Here is a 9,792-nt window from a genome sequence, read left to right as displayed (position 1 = left end):
TTTATTTATTTTATTTGTTACATTTGTGTCCCACATTTCCCCACCTATTTGCAGGCTCAATGTGGCTTACATAGTACCGTAAAGGCGTTCGCCAATTCCGGTATGAACAAATACAGTAATGTTGTGGTAGAATAAGGTTTGTGTGTACAGACATTATCTATTTTCATTATCTATAAACAACTCGTGAGATCAATAGAACTTAGAATTAATTTCTGATGTTTCTTTGTGTTATTGCTCCATTACTGGATCGCATATAGTTTAAATTTGGGAAATAAAATATTTTTGTGCAGGCTTCCACTTTGCATTGGTTAATATTGCATATACCTTTATAGCAGCATGTTCTCCTGATGAGTTTCACACTTCAATTCTTTTTCACTAATTGTGTGTTCTGTTTCCGCTTGTGTTTATCTTTATATTAAATATACCTGTGCTTCTCCCTTACAGACCAAAAGACCCCGGCTGTGACTGCACCAGCAAAAGGTGAGAGAGATTCCACCATCCATACTGGCTATAGTCATGTCTTCAATGACTTACTAAGCTAATTCCAAACTGTGTGGTTCTATTGATAGATAAATCCACCACAGCATTCATATTCCAGTGGTATGGTTTATCCTTTCATGTTTATCATGTATGTCCACATGATTTATCCAGAATCAGGAAATAATGTACATTTCACAAAGCACCTTTAAAAATTCAGGCAGCAGTGGTCAGCATTTTTTGGCCACACCAGAATTGAATATCTGCGTTTGTGCAGCCAACTATCCTTTATCCAATTAAGTATGATATTCAGCACTTAGAGCTCTTTGTACCAAGTGGTGATAACAGGGGCCCTACAGTGGTATCAGCGCACTGGTTTGTCGAGCACTGAGGCCACTTTTTACCACCGGGGTAAAAGGCCTTTTATTTGAAGGGGAAAGAAATGGCAGTGCACTAAGCAAAATCATTGGCGCGTAGCCATTTACTAGGGGAACCCTTACCGGCTCCTATTTAGGAAGCATTAAGGGCTCAAGCGCTAGGAAATGCTAAACTGTTTTCTAGAACCAGAAATGACACGTGGAGGGGCATAATTGAACGAAAACGTCTATCTCCATGGGCGTTTATCTCCGAGAACGGGTCCGTGAAGGGGCGGACCGAACCGTATTTTCGAAAAAAATAGACGTCCATGTTTTAGTCAACAATTTGTGAGCTGGGCGTTTTTGTTTTTCAGTGATAATGGAAAATGAAAGCGCCCAGCTCAAAAACGAATAAATCCAAGGCATTTGTTCGTGGGAGGGGCCAGGAGTCGTAGTGCACTGGTCCTCCTCACATGCCAGGACATCAACCGGGCACCCTAGGGGGCACTTTTACAAAAACAAAAAAAAAGGTAAAAGAGCTCCCAGGTGCATAGCACCCTTCCCTTGTGTGTTGAGCCCCCCAAATCCCCCTCAAAACCCACTGCCCACAAGTCTACACCATTACTATAGCCCTAAGGGGTGAAGGGGGGCACCTACATGTGGGTACAGTGGGTTTGGGGGGGGTTGGACGACTAAGCATTAAGCAGCACAATTGTAACAGGTGGGGGGGATGGGCCTGGGTCCACCTGCCTGAAGTCCACTGCACCCCCTAACAACTGCTCCAGGGACCTGCATACTGCTGCCAGGGAGGTGGGTATGACATTTGAGGGTGAAAATAAAAAGTTGTGAAACGGCATATTTTGTGGTGGGAGGGGGTTTGTGACCACTGGGGGAGTCAGGGGAGGTCATCCCTGATGACCTCCAGTGGTCATCTGGTCATTTAGGGCACTTTTTGGGGCCTTATTCGTGAAAAAACAGGGTCCAGGAAAAGTGCCCTAAATTCTCGCTAAAAACGCATATTTTTTTCCATTATCGGTGAAAGGCGCCCATCTCTGATCGGCCGATAACCACGCCCCAGTTCCACCTTCACCCCGCCTTCGACACGCCCCCATCAACTTTGTCCGCATTCGCGACGGAGTGCAGTTGAAAACGTCCAAAATCGGCTTTCGATTATACCGCTTTATTCGTTTTTGTGAGATAAACGTCTATCTCCCGATTTGGGTCGCAATATAGACGTTTTTCTTTTTCAATTATAAGCTGGACAGTGGGAGCCAGAAGTACCACCAAGCTCTCCTGGGAGCCCAGCAGTAGAGCCAAATTGCTGTATGGCAAGCCGTCAATAGACCCACTGTGGCTTTGTAAAAGGGCCCCTTAACCGCCTAAGTAAAACTGGGTAAAGATAGGACTGAGCTTTATGCGGTCCAATTTTTCTGGTTAACTTAGGCGGTTAAGTGCTGAATATTGGCACTTAACTGAATAAATGCCGACTCTGCCCTCAGACAACCCAGACTCTGACCTTACCCCCTAATTCTATAAAAGTCGCCAAAAATTACGCACAAAAAATTGGGTGTGCGCCCAGTTTGTGCATGCAATTTAATTGAATAAAAAGCTAACAATTATTGGCACTAATTAGATTTAATTGGCAATCGTGTAAATTTAGGTGCAGGATCCGCTCCTAAAATTTACACATGATCTGAAAACGGAAGCAGGGAAATGGGAGGGTCATGGGTATAACAAGGAAGTTCCTACAATTAAAGCGTGGTTATAGAATAATGGCGATACATGCATAATGTAGGCACATACATTTATACCACATTTCAGTTGGTGCAAATGGCCATGCCTAAAGTTAAGCACAATTCCCAGGAGTAAACGCCATTCTATAAACCGTGCCTAACTTTAAGCGTAGCTTCTAGGATAGCACTTTTTTCAGCGTTGATTTTTTTGGGCACCATATATGGAATCTAGCCCTTAGTGGTTAGAGCTGGTAGTCAACAGCACTAACCGGTTATGTGCCGCTAAATATCGAAGCTGATTTAACCAGCCAGGATCCTCTCATGCCCAGTTAGATTGCTTTGAATATCAACCCACCTCAAGTAGTGTTTGTTGAGCATTCCTACTGTTTATAATGAAGTCTTAGGGAAGACCATAATATGGTCCTCCCCTGATAACTACCTAGTCCCAGAGAAGGCTGCTATATTCTTCCCTTTTATCCTTCCACTTGTCATAAGGAACAGAGCCGTAGCGAGGGGAGCTGCGCACTCCCCCCGGGTGCAGCACGGTGCACCCTCTTCCCGCTGGAGCGCACCCCCCCCCCCGGAGCGCATACCTCCCCCCCCGGAGCGCATACCTGCGGCAAGGGACGGGTGGGAGGGCCGATCCGCCCCGACTGCACGTTGCTGGGGTGTGTCGGCTCCGCGCTGGTTCACTGCTCTCTCTGTCCCAGAACAGGAAGTAACCTGTTCCGGGGCAGAGAGGGCAGTGCACCAGCGCGGAGCCGCCACCCCCCAGCGGCGTGCACCCAGGGCGGACCTCCCCCCCCCCCCGCCCCCCTTCCTACGCCACTGATAAGGAATATAATAATTTGGACAGCTGAGGCAATAGGGCTTTTGTCTCCTAACACTTACCCCAAGATACAGTGGACCAGCCATTCCCCAAAATAGAGTGTAACAGAATAGACAGAACAAAGAAATTAGAAAAGATATAGACTATGTTTCTTCAGAAGGAAAGGTCTTTATTACTTACCAATAACAAGGCAATATGGCAATACAGCAGTTAGGCAAAGTAATTAGAGTAATCGGATAGAGTAATTAGGTAAAATAATTAGACAGTGTAATTAGGCAGAACAATTAGAAAGCAATTAGACAATAGAGCAATTAGACAATAGCTGCAAAGGCTTACGCTCTGTCGATCATCTCGCCCCTCTGACTAGATACAGTACCACATTGGCTTTATATACGTACACTGGACTGAGCATCAATCCCCCTCCCAAATCATACAGTTTGCGACTTCAGCTAATTTCTGTGTTACATCATTGTTTACCTATAATGCTACATGTTGTCTGAATGTTATGGAACATGGAACAATATTTATAGAACTCAGCATCTTATAACAAGTCGAAGTTTTTTTTTATAGAAGACTTTAGACGCCATTTCGGTATGGGAATTTTCTAGTACCCAGGTCTTATCATAATGTTATCTCAAAATATCTCCACTTTCAAACTGTGTAGTCATTCTTGTGTTTGATATAGAAGTAGTGGCACGGACTCTGCACCAGGGGAGGAGGGATGAGTGCTCCTTAGGGTCAGAACGACCTCGGATACACAGCCTCAGCAAAAGTACAGAGAAATGCAGCTCTGTGCAAAAAGTAGAGCCTTTTAGCTATGCAGTTCATGGGTCACAACTGACCTGTCAGTGGTCAGAAAAGAGCAAATCAATTCACTACAAAAGCAGGAGGAAAGAAACAGAGGGGCCCTTTTTTAAGCTGCATAGGCACCTGTGCACATCCAATGCATGCCAATTTGCAATTACTGCTTGGCTACCGCATGGCCCAGGCGGTAATTCCATTTTTTACGTGCATCCGATATGCACACCAGAAATTATTTTTTATTTTCCAACATGTGGCGCTAACCGGGTGGTAATTGGCAGTGTACGCACACTGACGATTACCGCCCAGTTAATGCATGAGACCTTACCGCTAAGTCAATGGGTGGTGGTAAGATCTCAGACCCAAAATGGATGCGTGCTAATATTTATTTAGCCGCATGTCCATTTTCGGCCAAAGAAAAAAGCCTTTTCTACAGGCGCACTGAAAAATGGATCTGCGCGTTCAACACACGCGCTTACACTAGTGTAGGCCATTTTTCAGCACAGCTTAGTAAAAGGACCCCAAAGTAAGCAATGACTTTATCAAAGACCAAAAAGACTTATCTAGCATGCCCAACTGTGATTGGTCCACTTACCCCCAAATTCTATATAAGGTGCCTTAAGTTGTTTGTGCTAGTTTGACTGCATGGCCAAATTGTGTGCACAACTTAATTGATTAACAAGTCAATCAGTGCTGATAATTGGTACCCCTCCCTGTGCAGCTTACCCTCCCAGGTGCAGCATATTCTCTCCCCTGGCACATCACCTCCAAACACACACACACACACACCCCCGGGCATTGCTCTTACGTCCTGGGGTGCTGGGAGCAGCCGCGCAGCTGTCTGCTCCGCCAGTTCCCTGTGCCCTCTGCTCCAGAAAAGGAAGTAACATCAGAGGGAACATGGAACCAGTGGAGCCAACAGCCGCATTTCTGCTCATTGCGCCCCCCCCCCTGCAGCGCACCACCTCCACCACCCAGCCCTCTGTACGCCACTGCTTAGACCCACAATTTGATCACATGAATTAGTCTCCTTTTCATTATCTATGAACAACTCAAACTAATGGAAAGCATGGTTACCAAGCAGCTTAACACCTACCTACACAAATTCTCAATTCTTCACGACTCCCAATCAGGATTCAGGGCCAACCACAGCACCGAAACAGTACTAGTCACTCTCCTGACTAAATTTAAACAAACCATCGCAACCGGCAATAACATACTTCTCTTACAATTTGACATGTCCAGTGCTTTCGACATGGTTAACCATGAAACATTACTACACATCCTAGAATACTTCGGAGTTGGAGGCAACGTTCTTAGTTGGTTTAAAGGCTTCCTGACCACGAGATCATATCAAGTGACATCTAACTCAATTACGTCAGCCCCATGGATACCTGAATGCTGAGTCCCTCAAGGTTCCCCCCTCTCACCGACCCTCTTCAACCTAATGATGACACCCTTAGCCAAGCTACTATCCAATCAGAACCTCAATCCATACAGATACGCAGATGACGTCACGATCTACATCCTGTTCAAACAACCAACGACATCAACAAAAGCTTCCAAATTATGCACTCATGGGCGGATGCATTTCATTTGAAACTTAATGCAGAAAAAACACAATGCCTCATACTTACTTCACAACACAACAAAAATACATTTACCACTATAACCACACCAAACGTCTCCTTTCCAGTATCAAACACTCTGAAAATTCTTGGAGTTACCATCAATCGAAATCTTACACTTGAAAACCATGTGAAGAACACTACTAAGAAGATGTTCCACTCAATGTGGAAACTTAAAAGAGTAAAACCATTCTTCCCAAGAGCCATTTTTCGCAACCTGGTACAGTCAATGGTGCTAAGTCACCTCGACTACTGCAATGCACTCTATGCCGGCTGCAAAGAACAAATCATCAAAAAACTTCAAACAGCCCAAAACACTGCAGCCAGACTCATAATTGGAAAAAACAAAATATGAAAGTGCAAAACCACTAAGAGAAAAGCTCCACTGGCTGCCACTTAAAGAATGTATCACGTTCAAGATCTGCACATTAGTTCATAAAATCATTCACGGAGATGCCCCGGCCTACATGTCAGACCTTGTTGATTTACCACCCAGAAATGCAAAAAGATCAGCCCGCACATTTCTTAATCTACACTTCCCCAGCTGTAAAGGACTGAAATACAGACAAACACATGCGTCCAGCTTTTCATACCCGGGCACGCAGTTGGGTAATGCCTTGCCACGTAACTTAAAAACAATCTACGAACTAACCAGCTTTCGCAAATCTCTGAAGACATATCTCTTCAACAAGGCATATCACGACATCGATCAACTATTGTAAACACAACACATCACCACTTCACCTTATAGTCTAACTGGTCTCTTTCTATGCCTATTATCCATTCTCTATACAACTCCAAATGTAACTCACTACTCTGGAATGGCGAAAGCCATAACCGAACATTGTAAGCCACATTGAGCCTGCAAAAAGGTGGGAAAATGTGGGATACAAATGCAACAAATAAATAAATAAAAGTCATAGAACATATAATTAATTTCTGATGTTTCTTTGTGTTATTGCTCCATTACTGAATCACATATAGTTTAAATTTGGGAAATAAAATATTTTTGTGCAAAGCTTCCACTTTTTATTGGTTAATATTGCATATACCTTTATAGCAGCATGCTAAATGTTTGAAATATTCTCTCCTGATGAGTTTCACACTTCAATTCTTTTTCACTATTTGTGTGTTCTGTTTTTGCTTGTGTTTATCTTTATATTAAATATAACTGTGCTTCTCCCATACAGACCAAAAGACCCCGGCTGTGACTGCACCAGCAAAAGGTGAGAGAGATTCCACCATCCGTACTGGCTATAGTCATGTCTTCAATGACTTACTAAGCTAATTCCAGACTGTGTGGTTCTATTGATAGATAAATCCACCACAGTATTCATATTCCAGTGGTATGGTTTATCCTTTCATGTTTATCATGTATGTCCACATGATTTATCCAGAATCAGGAAATTATGTACATGTCACAAAGCACCTTTAAAATTCAGGCAGCAGTGGTCAGCATTTTTTGGCATGTCAGTTCTGTCCTAGTTGGAGGCAAATGGATTTTGAGTTGGCAAATGAGTAACCGAAAAAAACTTGATACCCTCTCCTGAGTTCCCAGCAGTGGCGTTCCTAGGGCGGCTGACATCCGGGGCGGATCGCTGATGCGCCCTCCCCCCCCCCCCCCCCCCCCCGGTGAAATGACACCCCCCCGGTGCATTTTTACCTGCTGGGGCGTGCCGCGCGCCTGTCAGCTTCGCTCGTTCCATGCTCCCTCTGCCCCGGAACAGGAAGTAACCTGTTCCGGGGCAGAGGGAGCACGGAACGAGCGGAGCCAACAGGCACGTGGCACCCCCCCAGCGGCGTGCACCCAGGGCGGACCGCACCCACCGCCCCCCCCCCCTTGGAACACCACTGGTTCCCAGCTGCTGTCTCTCACCCTGAGAACACAGTTAATTTGGAAAGCAGTGTGTAATGGAGGAGTAAAAGCAGCACCCAGCTTTCCTATCTTGAGAGGAAAGTAGATTCTGGTTATGCTGTTCAAGTGTGTCGAAGCATTGGAACACCAGAGGATCAGCTGGAGAAAGTAGGATTCCCATCTGGGACATTATGGTCAGGGTCGGCTCAAGGGACCATGGTGCCCTGAGCCAACTTTTGGTTTTGCGCCCTCCCTTTGGCACGCCCCCTCCCCCCAGGCCATCTTCCCCCTAGCCTACCTTTAAAGGCAGTTTCCCCCTTCTGAATATCGTCAGGATTTCACCTAACGCTATCCACATCAGCCCCCGCATCTTCCCTCTGCTGCACCTCTGTGCAAACAGGAAGTTATATTAAAGGAGGGATGCTGATGTGCGGGTAGTGTTAGGTGAAACGCTGTCTGAGTTTGGGAGGGGAAAACTGCCTTTAAAGATAGATGGGGGAAGATGGCCCGAGACAGAAAGAGGAAGGGGGTTGCCGGCTCTTCTTTTTTCCCTTCACACGCAATGCCACCAGGTAAACTCTGTGCCAGCTTAACCTATAGGGCCAGTGATATCACAGGATCAGGCATTTGGCGCCCTTTCTCTAAGATGCCCTGGGCCAGAGCCTCACTTGGTCCATAGCTTAAGCTGACCCTGATGATGGTAGCAGACTGTCCTGGTGCCAACACCAATGTATGGAAAGAAGCAAGGAGAGGGAGCAGTGAGAGATCAGTGTGGATAAAGAGTTACAGTGTCAGAGACATTGAGGGGCCCTTTTACTAAGCCGCGTAAGGGCCTACACACGCCCAATGCACGTCAATTTGGAGTTACCACCCAGTTACCGTGTGGCCTGTGCAGTAATTTCATTTTTGATGTGTGTCCGCTACGTGCACCAGAAAATATATTTTATTTTCTGGCACACGGCGAAAATAGGGCGGTAACTCCGACTTGACGCGCGTAGGCGATTACCGCACGGTTAATGCAAGAGACCTTACCACTAAGTCAATGGCTGGCGGTAAGGTCTCAGACCCGAAATGGACGCGCGTCAATTTTCATTTTGCCACATGTCCATTTTCAGGAAAACTTTTAAAAAGGACTTGTTAACAGGTGCGCTGAAAAATGGATCTGCGCGCCAAAAACACGCGCCTACACTAGCGCAGCCTATTTTTTAGCACACTTTAGTAAAAGGACCCGTTAGGAGGTTAGAGAAGCCCGATTCTGAATCCAGTTAGTCAGTAGCGTACAAAGGGGGGGGGGCAGTGGGGGCGGTCTGCCCCGGGTGCACGCCGCTGGGGGGGTGCCGCAGCGCACGCCTGTCTGCTCCCAGTTCGCTATGCTCGCTAAATTCTCTCGTTCGCTGCAGCAGCTCCCTCCTTCTGCCCCGGAACAGGTTATTTCCTGTTCCGGGGCAGAGGGCGGGAGCTGCAGCGAGGTCCAGCGGACCTCCAGCCCCCCTGTCGCTGGGGAGGGGGGTTGGTTGGTCACCCACTAAGCCTCCGGGGACTGTTTGTTGAGGGGAGTTAGGGGGGCTGGAGACCCACCGGATCTCCAGCCCTCCCTGAACCTGGGGGGGGGGGGAATCGTCTGGGGGACCGGAGGTCCATCAGACCGCCAGCCCCCTGTCGCTGGCAGGTTTGCTGTTGGGGGGAATGGGGGCCTGTCAGCATGCAAATGCATGCTGGACAGGGCTCACCATTCCTCCCCAATGATCTGCAAACCTTAACATCAGCTCGGATCTGGCATAGGGTTTGCCGCAGCCAGCAACCCAATCTTTGGCACGCTGGCCGCTGATCATTGGGGATGAATATGTTTAGCCCTGTTTAGCATGCATTTGCATGCTAGTTGCATTCAAAGCCCTTGAGCACGTTGTTTCACACGCTCGAGGGCTCTGATCATGGGGCACTAGCAAACGCCGGTGCTAGTGTGGCGCTAACTGCCTCTAGCGCCGGCGTTTGCTTCTGATCATCCCCCTGTGAGAGCAAGTGTAAATGCTAATATCAGCATTAAAAAAAAATATATATATATAAACGTATTGCCATTACAAAATCAGAAATACACCCATATTTTTCCCAGCCA

At 46.6% G+C, this 9,792-nt stretch overlaps 1 protein-coding gene across 4 annotated transcripts in view; it reads left to right on the top strand.

The window, feature by feature from the left end:
- Positions 1-463: 463 nt before the first annotated feature.
- The window catches only part of MYBPC1 (myosin binding protein C, slow type), a 163,153-nt gene continuing 153,824 nt past the window's right edge, over positions 464-9,792 (top strand). For all 4 annotated transcript variants that reach the window (XM_030215276.1, XM_030215275.1, XM_030215274.1 and 1 more), the window contains exons 1-2: positions 464-480; positions 7,015-7,050. The gene's annotated coding sequence lies outside the window, so the exon portion shown is untranslated. The remainder of the gene's footprint in view (positions 481-7,014; positions 7,051-9,792) is intronic.

The sequence above is a fragment of the Microcaecilia unicolor genome, chromosome 9, assembly GCF_901765095.1.
Source record: "Microcaecilia unicolor chromosome 9, aMicUni1.1, whole genome shotgun sequence".
Lineage (NCBI taxonomy): Eukaryota > Metazoa > Chordata > Amphibia > Gymnophiona > Siphonopidae > Microcaecilia > Microcaecilia unicolor.
Note: the sequence above shows the minus strand (reverse complement) of the source record. Positions and strands in the feature narration are given on the sequence as shown.